Source organism: Periplaneta americana, chromosome 4, assembly GCF_040183065.1.
Source record: "Periplaneta americana isolate PAMFEO1 chromosome 4, P.americana_PAMFEO1_priV1, whole genome shotgun sequence".
Lineage (NCBI taxonomy): Eukaryota > Metazoa > Arthropoda > Insecta > Blattodea > Blattidae > Periplaneta > Periplaneta americana.
The window spans coordinates 71,596,643-71,612,673 of NC_091120.1; positions in this window are offsets into that span (position 1 = coordinate 71,596,643).

Sequence of the window (16,031 nt, forward strand, 5' to 3'; positions counted from 1 at the left end):
TTTTATCTTCAATGCAAATTTTGCTTCTTACGAGTTATTTTCCACAGAATGTCGTTATTTGGATTTTTCCACATAAATTTCCATTTGAAAGTGTTTTGCAACAATATATAGAAAATGTATTGATTTTTGGAGATCGTCTTCATTTGTGGCCTATAATACCTGATCATCTACAAAAAGAATATATATATATATATATATATATATATATATATATATATATATATATATATATATATATTAATGGGGATGTATATTCTATTTGGACATTGGTATCGCCATTTATTTGCCAAAGAATTCATATATTGTATATTACAAAAAGTAGTGGAGAAAGTGGACAACCTTGTCGAACACCTGCATTTATGGATTGAAAATCTGTGATTTCTCCATCTATTTTGGTAGCGATTTTTGTATTATATATATATATATTGCACCGGTCGATCGTCGCCCTCGGCTGCCAGCTCAGTCGTATATGGAAAGTATCTCAAGGATGGCACGTCGATGTCAATAATTAACTATGTACACTGATTAATTTGGGCGCCAGCCTCCTCGAGATTACTCCGGTAGAGGTATGAGATTCCCAGGTCAGCTGCAAAAACGGTCGGGACATGGGGTTTGGGAGACGTGCTCGTAGGTTGAAATGATGTAGGCGCACACCAGAAGTTGTTGGTAAGAACTATGAAAACGTTTATTATTATTATTAAGTGTTCGTTTCAGATTAGCAGAAATGCGCGTCCAAGTGTATAATATCTCGCTCTCACTTCCCACAAGTTGGTAGACTAATTTCTGAGCTCACGTAATGATATATTTTGTACTATAAAACACCAGTAATATAACGGACAGTTGATAACGTGATGAGAGGAAATAATTCAGACTTATAATAATATTGCAACACACGACTTCTTACTACACCCACTAAAAAATTCTTACTACACCCACTAAAAAATTCTAAGTCCGTAAATTGTTATACTTCCGAGTTAGGTTTGCCGAGAATATGTGGAGTGTGACCTCTCCGAACACTGTCTATCTGCCTTCTGTCTATCTGCCAAATCTATCCTCTACTTTCAACCACCAAACATACGATTTCGCCCTCCTATCTATATATCACGTGTCTCTATCAAGAATCCTGATTGGCCATGATTACACTTACGTCACTTAAGACGCGTTCTTCAAAAATTGTTCGTTAACTAGAACATCTCCTTACTTCCGGCGTCCTGACAATTCTCTGACATATACCAGATCATCTCTTTTGGAACCTGGCTTGGCGTCATCTTACTGACCACCCGCAGGCAAAGTCCATACATTCCCTCATCAGTCAACTCCACGCCTGGACACATGTTTCCTGTCCGCCTAGCTTGGCTTCGGTCTTCCTGCTACCTGTTACTTCCGTCTCAGATTCTGGAACTTCTTACACGTCCCACACTTACTATCCATAAAAGAATATTAACACGAAATACTAATCTAATCAAAACCTCCTTATCCTATACGAGGAACCCTCTCATAACAAAGAATATTCCCAAGGGAATATTTGTTGTTATGAGACGCCCCATAAACTACCTTCGCTACTAGTCTCCGGTGTCCCCTAATTAGTCACACTTGGATACACCTTTTGCTAAGCTTATAAACAATGTACAAATTTACACTTACAAATATTACTTATTTACAACTATTTACATGTATGAATCCATGTACACACCTCACGCCTGCTTACATCTCACACGTCAGTTTAACTGACCTCTACCTGACATATATACAGCATCCAATCGTAACATTCAGGGCACATCCGAATACAATGGCGCTCTCTCACTCACATTCATGATCGGTTCCTGGATACATACTTATACTTATAACATAGAAATAAGAATTATGAACCACAATAAAAAAAATATGCTAAATAATACATAATACATTTTAAAATACCAATTAACCCTTCATATCATACTTCATACATTAGCTTCAGCCTTGAAAACACATTTACATTCATAGAACCGAAATAATTATTAACCAGAATCAAAATTATACCAAACGATACATAATACTTCTGAAATACTAACTGACTCTATTTATCATATCTCATACACTAGCTGCAACATTGAAAGGTCTTAACAGCTGTTTGTGGTATCGCCCAATAAGTTTGCTACTCTTTGGGTCTATCAACTCATAGGTATGGTCACCCAATTTTTTCTGAATTGTCATCGGGCCCTTATACAACAGTTCCATCCTCGAATAACGTCCCCTCAATATAGAGGACAACTTTACGTCTCGGACAAGGACCGCATCCCCAACGGATGGCTCCCATTTACGCTTGTATCTTTTAACATCCCTTAGGCGCTTCTCGGTTTTAGCTTTTATCCGTTCAATGACCCTTATACACAGCTGTTCAGGAGTGGGAGGTGTATCGCTACTAATGGCTTTTGGCAGTCTCTCTATCATGGGCTCCGGGTCCTGACCCAACATCAATGTAATCGGGGCTACGCCGGTGGTTGGATTGATCGAATGATTCATCACCCTTTCAATAACTTTACAGTATTTAAACCAGTCCCTATGATTTTTGTGACACAATACCCTTGAGTACAGTGAAATATCTCTCAGTGCCCTCTCACAAGGGTTACCACTAGGAAAATAAGACGAACAGTTGTACAACTTCACCCCAGTATCACACAGCATCTTACTAAACACTTTGGACTTATGCACTGACACATTATCACTTAGAATACACTTAATCGGCCCATAAGCCGGCATATAGTCCTCAATCAACTTCTTAGCACAAGATCTACTCGTGATCGACCTCATAGGATATATTTTCACAAACTTAGTAAACACGTCATAAGTCACAAAAATGTACTTGTAACCGAAGGAAGATGTCGGCATAGGTCCATGCTCATCTACCGCCACCAACTCATTCTTAGCTTCTCTTACAATTGCCTGTGGTACTACATCATACTTCACGTTAAGAGGTTTTGCTTTTTGGCATAGTTCACAGCAAGATATCACCTTTCTTACCTTTCTTGCCAATTGCTTAACATAAAACGTGTCGGAGATCATGAGTGACACTCGTTCACAACCTGAATGACACATGGATATGTGGAAGCTCTTTATCAGCTCCTCCTCCAGGTTCTTAGGAATGTAGACTTTCCACTTTTGTTCCTGCCGGCCATGTAGCTTATACAATACACCATTATACACCCCCACTATCTCGTCGGTGACCGAGGAAATCTCTGTGGCGCCGTCTTTCACGCACTTTACATCAGGATCTAAGTCCTGTAATTCCGAGATCCGCTTGAATTTTGCAACTAATGAGTTATCGTTGCCGGTAACGTGCATCTTCATTACCGCTATTTCATAATTAGGAGCGGTAATGTTTTCGGGAAGTCCCGACTTGAAATTCAGGCGAGAAAGACAATCGCCGAATATATTCTCAGATCCTGGGATGTGCGTAATGGTTACGTCATACGCCAGGATCTCATGCACATATCTCGATATCCTAGAATTAGTCAGCTTGCAGCGATTCAAGAATGCTAAGCTCACATGGTCAGTGAAAACTGTGATCGGCTTATTAAAGACGTACTGTCTAAATTTCTGCAACGCAAAATATACAGCCGATATTTCCATCTCGGTTATGGAGGCGTTGCTCTCAGTTCTCGGCAGCCCTCTGGAGGCTGTGGCGATCACATGTCTTTCATCATTTTCGTCTACTTGACACAGGACGGCGCCGTATCCGAGTCCAGACGCGTCTGTATAAATTTGATATGGTAGGCTACCATTAGGCCTTTCCAATAAGACAGATTCGGCAAAGAGAGCCTTCGAGCGTTCGAATGCTTCTTGTTCTTCTTTGCCCCATTTAAATTGCGTCTCTTTCTTTAAGTTCCCGCAATGGTGCTACGTGCTTTGCAAAGTTGACTAGGAACCTGTTCTGGTATTGTAGGATTCCTAGGTACCGGCGGACCTGTTTCTTGTTTCGCGGACACGGTATCTTCAAAATATTATCGATCCTGTCCCTGTTAGGACGTATTCCGTCCGCGGAGATCACATATCCCAAAAAGTCGGTTTCTCGTTTAAAGAAATCCGTCTTACCCAGTTTTACAGTCATACCGGCGTCTCTCAGCCTACCCAAAACATAGTCAATGTGCTTTATGTGCTGATCGACGTCGTTGCCGTATATCAAGAAGTCGTCAACGTATTGTGCAAGAAAATTTCCCGTTGTCTCGCCGAAAACAATATCTAGCGCCCTTAACAACGCGGCTCCTGAGCTCGCGATACCAAACGGGCATCTCGTATATTGCTATACTCGACCGTCATGTAAGAACGCTGTGTACTTACGAGACTCGGGTGCTAATGGTATCTGCCAGAATGAACTGGTCAGATCCAAGCTAGTGAAGACAGTACACTCACCCATTCTACCCAATAAGGTATCTATAGCCTCGGTCCTAAAATTGTTTCTGACAGAAAATGAATTTATACGGCGCGCATCTAATGTAACTCTTAAACTCCCGTTTGGTTTCCTAACCCAACATAACGCGTTAACAAAAGGTGAATCCGAAATCTCTATAACACCATCTCTCAACATGTCGCTGATTACCTGGTCGGCCTGCTCTCTTAATGACAAGGGGATTGGCCTACATTTATGCCGGAATTCTTCCGCGCCTTCTACCTGAATTTTGTGTGTGTAAACATTACACAACCCGGGCTTTTCAGAAAATACGTCAATATTCTTCACAATGACCTTCGTCAAATAACCTCTTTGTCCGTCACTCAACCCGTGCGCATTGTCCACTTTCTCCTTCACAGAGCGAAACCTGTCCTCTGATTGACAGCTTGTAAACATGGGTCTTCTACCTAAGTGGTCGCGTGTCGCGCTTTCCTCGCCGTCGACACCCAAATACTTCGAATAAACAACCTGTTCCATACATACATCACAATCGTTACCAAGAAAATCACAGACGTCCTCATAATTACCACGCTCCTCACACGGATTAACTTCTACAATTATATGGTCAAAAATTTTTAAATTTTCGACAAAGAACAGTTCCCCTTGTAACTCTTTTTCCTCGCTCATTCTCTCGTCTATCATACCATTATCAACATCCGGACCGAACGGTATCTGATGCAACGATTCCATATCTTTTCTAACGGTCAAACTACGCGTACTGAAATCTATCAAGGCCTCCCACTCGTAGAAGCTTTCTACTCCTACTATAACATCTGTGGTGAGACGCTGTATCACCAGAAATATCGCACTTAGCTTCACTCCACCAACATCTAATTCAAACAGGACTTGAAAGCGAACTTTTTCACGTTTCTTTCCTAGCGCGCCCGCACAATACAAAGAACACAATGGCAACACTTGCAACTTAACCCCTGATTCCTTAATTCGGGAGAAAAACTCCATACTGCAAACGTTGTTCGTGGAACCGGAATCCAATAGCACGCTACACTTAACATCGTATATTGCCGCGTCTACTCGCGGCAGTTCGTATACACTCTGATTTTGGTTATTGGGATATGCGATTTCGCGCTGTTTTCCCACATTAACAAAATTTGTGGACCCTCTAGACAGGATCTTGCGATCTATCGCCACAGAAATCTCCGAGTCCGTAAGATTCCCGGGTCTCAGTTTCCCTGTTGAGAAGTCCCAGCCTGTCCGGGACGGACGTTCTCGGTCACTCTCGGAGGACCTGACACACTGTCACCTGGTTGTCTATTAAGACGTACCTGATCGCCATTTTCAGAATGGGATCGTCTGCGAACTCCGTCATACGCCATTGGGTCATTTCTACCTTGATAAACTACATCAGGAGACATACTTCTCCTCTCATTGAATCTACCGGGGCGCCTCCAATTGCGCCTTTCTCCCCCTGCAAAGAAATTAGGCCTCCAGTAGCCCTGCCTATATCCCCGATTCCTTAACCAGTGAGGCTGGCCTCGGATCCCGTAGTTATCAATCCCATCATTATTTCGACACCACCTTAAGTGGTTCACACGCCTGACGGGACCACTCCCTCGGCTCATGCCGTTTCTATTAACATTACATAGTACGTTTTCACTCCTTTGATCATTGCAGTACCGTCCTCTAACATTGTTAGAAAATCGGTTTACATTATACTGCCTGTCAATATCATAAGGTTGTAAACCACGACCGCCAGCATTGCTTGGCCGATCCCTGCTCCAACCGTCATTATAGTTAGTACTATTGTACCCTCTGTGGGGTGGGGAGGCTTCTCCTGCCCTCCGCCCCAATTTCGTCACGGTTTTGACATTTTCTTTCTCCAGTCTACTATCGGGTCCTAATCTACACGATTCATGGCTGGAATCCGACAAGTCGAAGGCCGCCAACAAATCAATGGTTTCCCCGAAATCCCTCGGACTGGCTACTATCATGTTGTGCCTAATATTCTCCGGGTAGTGGGAGATTACCATATGTATTAATTCGGAATCCGGGATGGGCGGATTCAAGCTTTTCCCCTTCCTGACTAGATCTAGAAAATAATCGATTTTTGACAATCCTCTTTTTACGTCATACCGCCCCTGCGTGATTTCCGCCCTCAGCTGCTGTTGTCGCCTTGGGCCCCAATATTTGTTCGAAAAATTTTCTCGAAAATCGCCGTAGCTGACATCGTCACCTAGCGCAACCAACACCCAGTTCAGGGGTCTTCCCCTCCAACTTTTCTTTACGATCGTCATCTTTAACTCATCCGGTACCCCTTTCAGCTGGAAATATTTCTCTAACTCGCCGATGAATTGGTGAGGATTTGTAAATTCCTCCTCATCAAACGTTGGATACATTAGCTCGTTTATAACATGGATGGGGTAGTTCGGACGATTTAAAGATGGCTGATCGCTTGATTGAGACGGAGGAGCGTTTTCGTGGCTTCGGGACGCCTGATTACCTCCTACTCCATCTACATCGTGGACACCTGACGTCGCACTACTTCCCGAAGCGACGGGCCGGCTCCCATCCGTGAAAACAGGTAGCGTTGGCTCCGAGGCGTTATCATTTTCCTCCATTCTAGCCTGCAGTCTACTAATTCTCTCACTCAACTCCATGACTTTATTCGTAACTTCCTTTTCCCTATTATCCATTAACGTCTTCAGATTCACCACTTCCTGTCCTACGCTGTTAAGTCTTTCCTCGATCACATGGCTTATTTCCCTGACCTTACCATCCATTTCCTCTATAATAGCCTCTCTAAATTCCTCGTTCTCTCTATTTACACTTTGTTTGACTCTATCCTCTATCTCTTGTAGACTATCTACTAACCTACTTTCCAACCTGTCTATTTGGTCCCTATTCTCCCTGGAGTTCTCTATCATCTCATTCTTCAATTGTCCAATCTGTTCCTGGTTTATTTTAGAGCTTTCCATCAACTGGCTCTCTAGCCTACTAATATTCTCGGCTATTCTGGATTCCAATTTACCCATCTCACTCTTCAAATTACCGAACTGGCTCTCTAGCCTGCTACTATTCTCAGCCATCTCACTCTTTAATTCACTCTTCAATTGGTTAATCTTACTTAATATTAGCTCTATCGCACTGTTCGTCATTCCACTATCCGAGTCTTGTGACTTCTCTTTATCCTGACTAGGACTCGTCCCTATTGACCTCTCCATTTTTCCACTTTTAGTTTGGCTCCTCAGTAACATGTAATATACAATATAACTTCAACAATGCCCCTTAAACTCAAAAACAAAATAAACCCTACCAAAATGAATTACACACATGTACATATATATGGACACGACAATTGAAATGTAACCCTTTATGCTTACGTATCGACGTCTTCTAGGTTACGCCTGGTTGATCGTCTCCCCCACCGTCCAACGTTGTTCTCAGCTGTTTCGGGTCTGCACGGTGTTGTGGCCGTCGGTCGTTGACACTGCATGACACTGCAAGCTGCTCGGGGTCTGTATGATGTTGTCGCGTCGATCCCTGTGGACTCCTCACGCCATCAGGTTTTCATCTTGTAGCTCGTTGTTCATTCGGGCCTCGCTGCTCATCTCGTGCCCGACGTTGGGACGCCAAAATATGCACCGGTCGATCGTCGCCCTCGGCTGCCAGCTCAGTCGTATATGGAAAGTATCTCAAGGATGGCACGTCGATGTCAATAATTAACTATGTACACTGATTAATTTGGGCGCCAGCCTCCTCGAGATTACTCCGGTAGAGGTATGAGATTCCCAGGTCAGCTGCAAAAACGGTCGGGACATGGGGTTTGGGAGACGTGCTCGTAGGTTCAAAAGATGTAGGCGCACACCAGAAGTTGTTGGTAAGAACTATGAAAACGTTTATTATTATTATTAAGTGTTCGTTTCAGATTAGCAGAAATGCGCGTCCAAGTGTATAATATCTCGCTCTCACTTCCCACAAGTTGGTAGACTAATTTCTGAGCTCACGTAATTATATATTTTGTACTATAAAACACCAGTAATATAACGGACAGTTGATAACGTGATGAGAGGAAAGAATTCAGACTTATAATAATATTGCAACACACGACTTCTTACTACACCCACTAAAAAATTCTAAGTCCGTAAATTGTTATACTTCCGAGTTAGGTTTGCCGAGAATATGTGGAGTGTGACCTCTCCGAACACTGTCTATCTGCCTTCTGTCTATCTGCCAAATCTATCCTCTACTTTCAACCACCAAACATACGATTTCGCCCTCCTATCTATATATCACGTGTCTCTATCAAGAATCCTGATTGGCCATGATTACACTTACGTCACTTAAGACGCGTTCTTCAAAAATTGTTCGTTAACTAGAACATCTCCTTACTTCCGGCGTCCTGACAATTCTCTGACATATACCAGATCATCTCTTTTGGAACCTGGCTTGGCGTCATCTTACTGACCACCCGCAGGCAAAGTCCATACATTCCCTCATCAGTCAACTCCACGCCTGGACACATGTTTCCTGTCCGCCTAGCTTGGCTTCGGTCTTCCTGCTACCTGTTACTTCCGTCTCAGATTCTGGAACTTCTTACACGTCCCACACTTACTATCCATAAAAGAATATTAACACGAAATACTAATCTAATCAAAACCTCCTTATCCTATACGAGGAACCGTCTCAATATGTATATATATACATATATATACAGGGCATATCAAAAGTCCGGTAACACTTTCAATATTTTATTACACAAAAACTACAAATGATAGCACATTCAAACACACGTCAGTTTAAAGTCAAACTCTCAAAGTTCTGCTTACACCTTACAGAGATTCAATGTGTGAACCACGAGTGACTCGGCAGATGTCCAAACGATAATCAAACTCTTCCCATACCCTTTTCAACATATCCTCTGTGACCGTGGCGGCAGCTTCTCGAATTCTGGTTTTTAGTTACTCTAAATCACGTGGCAAAGGCGGTACGAACACACGGTCCTTTAGCTACCCCCATAGAAAAAAGTCACATGCAGTCATATCGGGTGACCTCGGTGGCTATGTCATGAAACATCTGTTCCTTACTCCAGCACGTCCTATCCAACGATCAGACATCTCCGTATTCAGGTAAGCACGAACTGCATTGTGGAAATGTGGCGGAGCCCCATCTTGCTGAAAGATGAAATCGTCATCGAGATCTTGTCTAAGTTGAGACACTAACCATTGCTACAACATTTCCAGATATGAATGTCCAGTCACAGTAGCCTCAATGAAGTAGAAAGGTCCGTATAGTTTTCGTTGTAAATTGTCAACGAAGAAGGGCAGCGTCTTTGTCCGCTTTGCAAAGAAAAGGATTCCTATATGCATATTTTATTACTGTGTGTTGAATTGGAACTTGTACGGAGGAAATATTTACCAACCTTGATGCTAAGTCAGAGTAGGAGTTCGCTTGCATGTCTTGACCTCATGGGGAATAGAGTATGGGAACAAAAGACTTGATTGTTCCTCTTGAAGGCGAGGAAGATTAGAACTGCAGCTGTTGAAGTCTGCGACGCGAACTGAGGAAGGGATAATAGTATACACCCAACTGTACACTTTTAGGTATTTTAGGTTAGGTTATATTATATAATGTGTTTTATTGTGCCATTTCCATTTTAATATGTGTGTTCTTATAGAGAGTAATTGGATGTAATCATAGGAGAACTTGTTTCGGGTACAAAGCACGAACGGTCAGAAGACCCGTGCATTGGATTAGACAAAATTATGATAATATAAAATTTGTATGTATAATATTACTCAATAAATCCATCCATCCATCCATCCATCCATCCATCCATCCATCCATCCATCCATCCATCCATCCATCCATCCATCCATCCATCCATCTATCTAGTTTTCGTTGTGACAACGCGCAGAAAACGTGAATCACGCTCATGTTCAATGACTCTGTGAGGTTTCTGTGTACCCCAAACACGACAGTTGTGCTTGTTAATTTTTCCGAGTCATTCGTGGTTCACACATTGAATCTCTGTAAGGTGTAAACAGAACTTTGAGAGTTTGACTTTAAACTGACGTGTGTTTGAAAGTGCTATCATTTGTAGTTTTTGTGTAATAAAATATTGAAAGTGTTACCGGACTTTTGATATGCTCTGTATGTATATATATATGTATGTATATATATATATTTATTTATTAAATACTGATTATATTAATTTATTTTAATTTAATTATAAATAATAATAATCATCATCATCATTTTCATTACTATTACTATTCTTTTTTATTCTGTTTATGACGTCTGACGACGGCTTCCGATTCCCCTTTTCCATTAATTTCCATCTAGTCATATTCCCTGTTGCAAACCTCGGTCATGTGCAGCTTCCTGGCTTCCATCCTGCCAAGTCTTCCTTGAACGTCCTCATATTCCTCTTCCCAAGTAGCACAGTTCATCATTTGTTGAGGTAATCTTCGGGTCTCCATCCTGTGGGCAGGCCATACTGTGGAGTGACTATTAGAGGAGAAAAATTCGCTCCGGCGCCGGGGATCGAACCCGGATCCATGGTTCTACGTACCAAGTGCTCTAACCACTGAGCTACGCCGAAGCTCAATCCAAAGCACCAGATCGAATCCCTCTCCTCTAGTGTTTTTGAAGAAAAAGTTGCCGTTACTGTAAGACAAAAATTAATCTTTACTTATATACTGTGGAAGTTATTTTGTTCTGATATCATCTCTAATTTTATTCTCCACTTTTATTTTTCGTCTTATTATTGTGTTAGGTACAGGATCTGATTTATTAATTCCTGCAGATTGATGCCAAAGGTCCATTTCCAGTGAAAATATTTTTTTTTTTATTATTATTATTTGTTCGGATATCTGCCACACTTCACTGCCATATGTTGTAATACTTTGAACTGTGGCATTAAAAATGACAATTTTTCGGTGTCAAATTATTTTTGTCCTATAAAAGGAAGTTCAATTACCTGCTAATATTATGGCCGAGAGAATTCTATGGTTTATTTCTCTGTTATATTTGCCATCTGCTGTATGTGGCTTCAAGATATGTGTCAGATCTATATGGTTTCTTGCACGCAGAATTATTTTCTTGTGTCAAGCTATGAATTAACTTTATAAATTAGTTGAGGGTGAAGGAATAGCGTGATTCAAGTAAGACTGCAGTCATTTTCGTTAAAGAATTCGATTTCGTAAATGTTAAGCAGAACTTTGTCTTTACACTCAGATCTACAAAGAATGTAACGAGACTATTTCATTTGAACGTAAAGTGTGGGCAAAGTTTTGTAAGGCTACAGATAATTAAATAGTAAAAAAAAAAAATAATAATAAGTACGTTTCCTGCACTGCAATCTTAGCAGTAACTTATATATCTAAAATTCCAACGGGTCCATGTTCCATACACGTCACAGAAATGTAGCCCAGTCTCCATTACTAGCGACTGAGGAGTGTGTCCCTTGCCTTGTGTTTGTTCTGTATTGTCGCAAGTGAAATTAATGACATTATTTACGTTTCACTCTGTACTTACATCAAATCTCTCTTACGAAGGCCAATGTATGAATACTCTTCAATGAGGTACGCCTACAGTTCTTCAATTTCCTCGTGTGCAGTTCGGCAACTTCTTTGAACACCCACTTAATAGATTTAATTACTTCCTCTCAAAACAGCTTTGGCCACCACATTCTGCACAGTTGCCACATTTCTAGAGACCTTCGACCGCTCAATGACTGATACAGTGTCACTCACAGATGTGGCAACTCTCTCTCCACATGGAGTTGAAAGCACGAGGACAGTTTTCCTAACGAGGGTTATGATTGGTTATTAATAGGCGAAGACAAGATTTCTGTCGCAGTAAGAAAGATATTTACTTATGACAACCAATTATTAGTAGGCGGTATAGGGTCTGTTGGCAAACTATACTCGAGGAAATTCTAGCACTACAGTTCATTTTCGTTATATTTTTAGATGTAGGCCTATATCTATATCAAAACACTTAAGGGCTTAGGTACAGCTTACAGCAGTAAAAGTTTGGAAATATTCAACGTTTTTTACTCCATTATTGTATCTTGTACAATAATGAAAATTAGTATGTGTAAAACACTGTCCTTTTGCTATATGATAAAAATATTTTTACGATTTAAAAATAATTATATATATATATTTTTTTTTTCAAAATGTTGACAGTTCACTGCACAGTGATGAAGCGTTTCCCTCATAACTCAAAAACTATCTAACATTCTATGACGAAATTTTTTGTATATATTTATGCATGTCATATCTACAATATGATGCAAAATTACTTCTCTACCTTTGATAGATTGTCTGATAAAAATAAATTCATTTTAAAAAATGATCAAATATCAGTATTTTCTTCTAACAAAAAATAAAAAAAATATATTATTTATTAAGGAATGTAGTTGAAAGAGCATGATAATATTGTAAACATGAGTTTCAGAAATAAAATAAAAAAGAGAGAACATGAAAAATTTAAGAAGTTTTTTGGGTTATGAGGGAAACGCTTCATCACTGCACAGTGAATTGCTACCGTTTTGAATTTTGAAAAAAAAAAATATATATATATAAAATTATTTTTAAATCGTAAATATATATATATATATATATATATATATATATATAAAACAGAAGGACAGTGTTTTACACATACCAAATTTAATTATTGTACAAGATACAGTAGTGGAGAAAAAATGTTGAGTATTTCCAAAAAAAATTACTGCTGTAACCTGTACCTAACCCTTTAATTATAATCATCTTATTGTTACTTACGGTTAATCGCTCTGCATTAAATCTATCATGTGTATACATAGTGGAAGTGAAACAAAATGCAGACTGAAAGGGGTTTAAGTGAATAGAAAACCTATATTACGTTTTGTGATTAAATGCACGGTTAATTAGAAAATTAAGTTGGAAGTTTCAGCAGTTTGGCAACATCGCCTTAACACACTGCTCTTTTATCTCGAAATACAGATGTAAGAGGTCAGCGACCTCAGGTCTGTCTCCTTACCTTCCACCTCCCTGACTACAACGTTGCAATCTCTTCGCATCGTTCAGTGGCTTGAAATTAATGGTCGTTTAATTAAATTTACACGAAAACCGTCCACGCTATTGAAATACGACAGAAGGATAAACTATTCTATATTAGATTTTCTATCGGTATGGACTAAAATCACGAACCTAGTCGCCATAGTTACCGAATAAGAGGGTGTTAAACATTTGGGAAAAACATTTTTTTCTGAGAAAACTATGGATTTTACACCAATATGGCATTACACATTTTTGTTACATACAACATGAGCTATTCGCTCTGAAAATCTGCAAAGTTATTGCACTTCCATTCTGTACAAAAGTACTTTTCAGTGCAGACTTATCAATTATAAACAGAAATACAGGGTTGTTTCCGATCTATGATAACGAATTTGAAAGACCTCATGTGCATCAGGAATCACACCGGCAGCTGAATTGCGGCGAGAGGTGACAGACCAGTAGTGAGTGATCTCATACTCAGAGTGCACGGTGTATCACAGTAGCAATACCCAAGAAAATCTAGCTTTTTAGGGAGGGGTACATAACTCTTTCCGATGCCAAGTACAGTAACGTGACAATCATAGGAGCCTGCAAAACACGTGGTTTCGTTATTTCCAAAAAAAAAAAAAAAAAAAAAAAGGCATCTTGTGTGTACCTAATAAGACTGGCAAAGCTCGGATGGGATTAATTCCATAGTGGAAAAAGCAAGCAAATCCACCCCCGTCACAAGTCGCCACGCCCCACGAGATGACAAAAATTAATTCCATTCGAGCTTTACCAATCTTATTAAGTACACAGAAGATACCTTTCTTGGAAATAACGAAACCTCGTTTACTGTAGGCTTCTTTTATTTTCACTTAACTGTACTTGGTATTGGAAAGGGTCGTAATGTACCCCTCCCAAAAGGCTATATTTTCTTGGGAATTTTTGCTGTGAGTCGCTGTGCACTATGACTATGAGATCACTCACTACTGGTCTGTCACCTCGCGCCACAATTCAGTTGTCGTGCGACTCCTGACGCACATGACGTCATTCAAATTAGTTATCAGAGGTTGGAAACAACCCTGTATTTGAATTAATCTACATATTTTCTTGTTCCACTGTTCATAAACAGATCATGAATTCCTATTAATTAACAAATATTCATTCAAATGCAATTACTCATCTCGGCTAATGACTCCACCCCTTTGTACCTATACAGTTTCGAACAGCTTGGCAGCGCCTATTCGGGGTGAGCCCGCCCTCTGACACGTCGCAGGGAGTTGCTGGAGATCACACTCTCGCTACCATCACGAGGGTCACCACGGACGTCAGTGGGGGTCGGAAGCTGCTCTCTAAAGTCCCCAACAGCCCCAGTCTTCGATCTCCTGGCGCGTCTAGGGCGTTGGTACTGATGAGGCTGCAGGGAGAGGAAAGCGACGAGCCTGCTCTCAAGCTGGTGGCAGTCACAGAGATAAAGGAAGAGGAGGATAAAACACAGCAGTGCAACACGTTTGTGCAAGCTGATTCAACATTGGGACCGCAAGAGGGTTGAAATTAGAAAAACTTTCAAATATGACCTCATCTACTGTAGGGCCTACAGTAGGCCTATTTCAGATTCATCCTGTGACATTATATTATGACCAAAGCCACCGTTTCTGGCGTGTGAAATAAGTAATGGGAACATTGAGAGCGAGTATCATATCTTTGCCAGAATCTGTGGGCGTAAAAGCTAACAACTACTGTGATTCGCAGATTTTTTACGTCACATTTGTTTAGGAGGTGGTACCACTCTCAGCCGAAGTGGCAACATGCCACTGACTGGACAGTGTATTCAAGGACACATCCAGAAACACCTTTGAGCAGTCAGTGTTGGGTGGTACCGTTCTCAGTTGCACTGGCAGCAAGTGCTCACTGACTGGTTTTTTACTCAAGAACACGCGCCATAAACGCTGGCACTGGCTGTACCACCAAAGGGGAAATAGAAAGGTAGAACTTAAACTGAGGAGGATTCGATCCGCCATCGGAACTAGAATCCGGTGTGGCTTAGTGGATAAAGTCTCAGCACATACAGCTGGAAACTCGAGTTCGAGTCCCGGTATCGGAGAGAATTTTTCTCCGTTCTACCCATTCTTCACCTGTGACATTATGGTTCCCTAAACACTGTCACAATTAAACCACTCTGTGAACTCGGTAATGCTAATGCAGAGCTGAAAAATTTCCACATCCTTCCAGGATTTATTTTGCTTAATATTATTTATGGATGTCGCAAATTATTTATAATAGCATAATTCAATTTCTAAAAATTGTAATATTCAGTTTTACGCCGACAAAGGAACGTTCGAAATATTGTTAAGGGAAGAAATAGGCCTGTATTTTTTCTATAATTTTATGTAGGACATCACGACACGGTCGTACCTATGTTGTCGGGGAGAAAAAATATATCGTCGCTGTTATTCCAAAATTTCGTAACTCCACGAACGAACATTTTTCTGTATGAGCAAAATTAATAATGGGATTTTACTTTTTTTTACGAAAAAAAAAATGAAAATGAAATATGGCATGTAAATACATATAATGTGTTTCTTTTATAATGTTATTCTCGCAAAAAAAGTGAA